Source organism: Chiloscyllium plagiosum, chromosome 24 (assembly GCF_004010195.1).
Source record: "Chiloscyllium plagiosum isolate BGI_BamShark_2017 chromosome 24, ASM401019v2, whole genome shotgun sequence".
Taxonomy (NCBI): domain Eukaryota; kingdom Metazoa; phylum Chordata; class Chondrichthyes; order Orectolobiformes; family Hemiscylliidae; genus Chiloscyllium; species Chiloscyllium plagiosum.
This window is the reverse complement of record NC_057733.1, coordinates 29,343,273-29,348,326: the sequence shown is the minus strand read 5'-3', so window position 1 is coordinate 29,348,326 and position 5,054 is coordinate 29,343,273. Positions and strand designations below refer to the sequence as shown.

Genomic DNA, 5,054 nt, shown 5'->3' with positions numbered 1-5,054 from the left:
TTATCCATCTTTACCCGTTTCAAGACATCCAGCACTTCCTCCTCTGTAATCTGGACATTTTGCAAGATGTCATCATCTATTTCCCTACAGTCTATATCTTCCATATCCTTTTCCACAGTAAATACTGATGCAAAATATTCATTTAGTATCTCCCCCATTTTCTGTGGCTCCAAACAAAGGCCACCTTGCTGATCTTTGAGGGGCCTTATTCTCTCCCTAGTTATCCTTTTGTCCTTAATATATTTATAAAACCCCTTTGGATTCTATTCTAAAAATAGAATATAATGCACAAGTTTGACCATTTAATGTTTTGTAAAATTCCACAGCTATAATATATAAATGATATACCCATAAGGTTGATGGAGGTAGAAACCTTCATGACATTTAAAAGTATTTAGATGCACACTTACAATGCAAAGACATACAGGGATATGCACCAAATGTTGGGATTAGAATAGTGAGGTGGTTGTTTTGACCAGGGTGGATGTAATATAGCATATACTTATGCCAGAAGTCTAAATATTCCATGTTCAGGAGACTGTGTCAAAGCCAAAGGCATTGCACCAATATTCAATATCGATGAAGTTACCTTGAACTGACATCACACATTTGATTTTCCTCCACTGCCGTGCTTAAAATTAGGGTAACAATAAAAAGGAAGAAAGAAAGAGTTTCTTGCCCAAGCTAAAATGCTTTTGTTTTACTCCACAGCTGTGAACACTGCTTCCCATTATTTATCTGCCGTCTGAATGGCATATGATTGTACCTGCAATAGTCTGGCCATTGTCCCATACTGTTTCTCTGCCTTCTAATGTTGCTGTTGTTGGCTCTCTCCAAAATCAGAATAATGAAAGATGACAGTGCGAGGAGGGGAGAGGCAGTAATGAGCTAAATTTCCATATTTGGATCAAGGGAGAAGATCCAACTTAGCCCCGACTGCAACAGTGGTCAAGGTTCCACCATGGCACCAATGGTGACAAGAAGTCTTTTGAGAGATTGAGTGGATGGAAGCTGTGAGAATGTCAGGAGGAGCAGGTGGAGGTCCTGCTGGAAAAGCACAGCAGGTCAGACAGCATCTGGGGAGCAGGAAAATAGATGTTGCGGGCAAAAGCCTTTCATTTCTGATGAAGAGGTTTTGCCCGAAATATTCATTTCCCTCTTCTCAGATGCTGCCTGATCTGCTGTGCTGTTCCAGCACCACTTTAATCTTGACTCTGATCTCCAGCATCTGCAGTCCTCACTTTCACTTGGGATGAAACAAAGTCTTCCAAATTACACCGTGAAAGTACAAAGTGAAAAAGTGGTTCTATAATTATGTTTAAAATCTTTATTTCTACAAGTAGGAATTTCATCATTCTATTTAGCTTTTGGCTTCAGTTGATTTCAGAATCACATGGAACTACTGAACTGGAACCGATCTTTGGCTTCTGTCCAAAACAGATGTAAAACTGGTAATGTGGCAACACTGGCTGCACAAAGCTGCTATTACAGGCCTTAAACCATTCAAAATTGAAATGCCACTGGAAACCTGGGAGCATCAGTTGGGAGCCAGAAACTCTCTAGTTGCGGGAAGATGAGAAATTGGTCAGCTGTAATGCTATCATAAATTAGGCCTGTGTTAAATGGGCAGATTCATGTGAGTCTGACACGATAGACAATTCCCACTGAAAACTGCAACAGGTTGTCCAACAAGTCACATTAGAATCCAATTTAGTGATGCTCACCACTTCATAGGTCCATTAAAAAATGGCATTAGCCCGGTCTTGCTTAAAAGGTAGATAGAGTTTGAAATCATCTGACTGTTCACAATGAAAGCAAATCCAATCAGTATGTACAATTCTATCATGAATGCTTGAGAGTTGATTTTATGTGTATAATTGAGACTTTTGGAGCATTTTAACAATGGGTGGTCAGCCAAATCCAATCTGGATTATGAATATGCCTCCAGCAAGGTACTTATTCCTCACATAATAATGTTTATGTTAGCTCCTGTACCGTAAGATCTTGATGTGGGTAACAACAATACGAAAATGTTCAACAGATGTTTGTTTTTGCAGATCCTTATATTTATGTAGGAGACACAGATCTGTAATTTGCTTGACCAAGTTGATGACCTCGAGAACAGGGGCAGGAAAAAAAACATTTGGAACGTCGGTCAGCCTGATGGTAAGGAAGGTGAGCAGCCGGTGGAATTTATTGAGGACTGGCTGCTGAAATTCCTTAACTTGGAGACTGGAGTGCGAGGCTTGAAGATCAAGAGGGCTCACTGGGTCACGGAGTGGGAGTCAGGTCTTGACTAACGTCCTCGTCCTATCTTGGTGCGGTTTCATCATTATAAAGAAAAGGAGAGAATTGTGGAAGCTACCAGAATCTTGGGGAAGGATCCAAAGGCCTTAGTTTTTGAGTTTACTAAGATCATATTCTTAGCAGTGATGATCTGGAAAAGAAAATCCTATGATGGCATCAAGAGAAGACTGAGGGAGCCTAGGATCCAGTACTCACTGAGGTATCCAGCGGTGCTACGTTGCACGTCAGATGGATCTGTACATCTCTTTGACATGTCGGAGAAGACAAGAGACTTTGTGGACAAATTAAGTTAATCTGAGCAATTTAGTATGTACAATTAATAGTGTTGTTTGGGATTAACCCTGTATTTCTTTAAGAAAAAGAGGAAATCCGATCAGCTGTTTCTTTTTCTTTATTTTTTATTGGTAATAATTTGGTCTAACATATGTTTGGGGGCATTTGGGATGTGTACTTTCAATTTCTAAGTAATACCAAAGGATGGGTGGGATACTTACCCTTCTTTTCTTCAAAATTTCTTTATTCATATTGTCATTTCAGGGTGTATTTTCTTTCTTTTCTGCTTGTGTTTGCAGTGCAGCTGTAGCTAGGAGGAGGAAAAATGCCTGGTTCAGGTACTTAAATGCCTTGCTGCAGTATTAGCAGCGGGATGGGAAGTTGGGTTTTGGGACATGTCGTTACCCCCTTTGGGCAGGGGGCGAGTTCCTCTATTCAGCGCTGTTAGTGCTTTATATGTTGGTTTGTCACAAAGTCATAGAGATGTACAATGTTAAAAATCACACAACACCAGGTTATAGTCCAACAGGTTTAATTGGAAGCACACAAGCTTTCGGAGCGGCGCTCCTTCATCAGGTGGTAGACTAGTAGATAGCTAGTGTGCTTCCAATTAAACCTGTTGGACTATAACCTGGTGTTGTGTGATTTTTAACTTTGTATACCCCAGTCCAACACTGGCATCTCCAAATCATAGAAATGTACAGCATGGAAACAGACCCTTCGGTCCGGTCCAACCCATCCAAGCCGACCAGATATCCCAACCCAATCTAGTCCCACCTGCCAGCAGAGCCACCCCACCTCATTTTCCTTTCTTTCTGTCCTTCCAAAATGTCAAATGTCCTTGAATATGCGAGAACCAACATGATCTCTTTGCAACACTATATGAACATAAAGTATCTTCCTGAAAGAGAGAATCATATGCTTCTTCATTCCAGAGTCAGGTCAGACTCTGAACGTCATTGTAAAATCATTTATCACCTACAATACATGTGTAGTGTAAATTTGGCCATAAAGTACTAGAGATGTACAGCATGGTAACAGACCCTTCAATCCAACCCGTCCATGCTGACCAGATATCCCAACCCAATCTAGTCCCACCTGTCAACACCCAGCCCATATCCCTCCAAATCTTTCCTATTCATATATCCGTCCAGATGCCTTTTAAATGTTGCAATTGTACTAGCCTCTACCACTTCCTCTGGCAACTCATTCCACACATGCACCACCCGCTGTGTGAAAAAGTTGCCCCTTAGGTCTCTTTTATATCTTTCCCCTCTCACCTTAAACCTATGGCCTCTAATTCTGAACTCCCCCACACAGGGAAAAGACCTTGTCTATTATCCATGCCCCTCATAATTTTGTAAACCTCTATAAAGGTCATCCCTCAGTCTCCGACGCTCCAGGGAAAACAACTTGAAACTGACTTCGACATTGCTTTATAATAGACAAAGCAAGCTACACTCATTAAAATGTGTATTTTCATCTGGTTTCATAAGCCATCTGAGGCTAGGCAATCCATAGAACCGCCCCTCCCCAACGCAATGACACGGACTCCCATACATCCCTCCCAACTTCCAACACATCCAAAGTCACAAGATCAGTCCAGACAGAAACAAAGATTTTCCTCATCATTTCTATGCTACCAAGAATTTGAGTAACACAAAAGAAGATCATAATTCTGTTCAAACTGGAGTATTTTGAATTGTATATATTTTTCCTTAAATTTTGTTCTTTAAGCCAGAGACCACTTTTCACATTCAACCTATTAGACTACTAAAATACCATGAATACAATAGAAACATTAGTAAATGGGACTTAGCACCTACATTTTATGCCTTGCTGGCATCAGCAATATCAGTTATATACAGTGAGGCTAAAAGCAGGCAGATGTTCCAGGCCCTACAAATATCCTCAAATGGAATTGGTTACATGACTTTTCCTAAAATCAGGAATCTAAACTGATGCAGGAAGCCTAGTGATGGGAGATAAGGAAATAGCAGGAGAACGTAACAAGTACTTTGCGTCAGTCTTCACAGTGGAAGATATGAGTAATATCCCAACAATTAAAGGGAGTCAGGGGACTGAGTGGAGTATGGTTGCCATCACAAAAGAGAAAGTGCTAGAAAAGCTAAAAGGTCTTAAAATTGATAAATCTCTTGGCTCCGATGGGCTACATCCTAGAGTTCAGTTTTGGTCCCCACACCTCAGGAAGGACATAATGGCACTGGAGTGTGTCCAGTGGAGATTCAGATGGATAATCCCTGGAATGGTAGGTCTAACATATGAGGAACGGCTGAGGATCCTGGGATTGTATTCATTGGACTTTAGAAGATTAAGGGGAAACTTAGAAACTTAGAGGATAATACATGGCTTGGAAAGAGTGGATGCTAGGAAATTGTTTCCGTTAGGCGAGGAGACTAGGACCCGTGGACACAGCCTTAGAATTAGAGGGGGTAAATTCAGAACAGAAATGC

The 5,054-nt window shown here is 41.0% G+C and overlaps 1 protein-coding gene and 1 long non-coding RNA gene across 17 annotated transcripts in view; one reads left to right on the top strand and one right to left on the bottom strand.

The window, feature by feature from the left end:
* LOC122562128 overlaps window positions 1-763 on the top strand; it is a 40,568-nt gene extending 39,805 nt beyond the window's left edge. For all 3 annotated transcript variants that reach the window (XR_006315232.1, XR_006315233.1, XR_006315234.1), the window contains one exon: window positions 712-763. This is a non-coding gene — a long non-coding RNA (uncharacterized LOC122562128). The remainder of the gene's footprint in view (window positions 1-711) is intronic.
* Window positions 1-5,054, bottom strand: part of rbfox3a (RNA binding fox-1 homolog 3a) — a 1,786,123-nt gene that overhangs the window by 1,462,858 nt on the left and 318,211 nt on the right. The gene's annotated exons all lie outside the window — the stretch shown is intronic.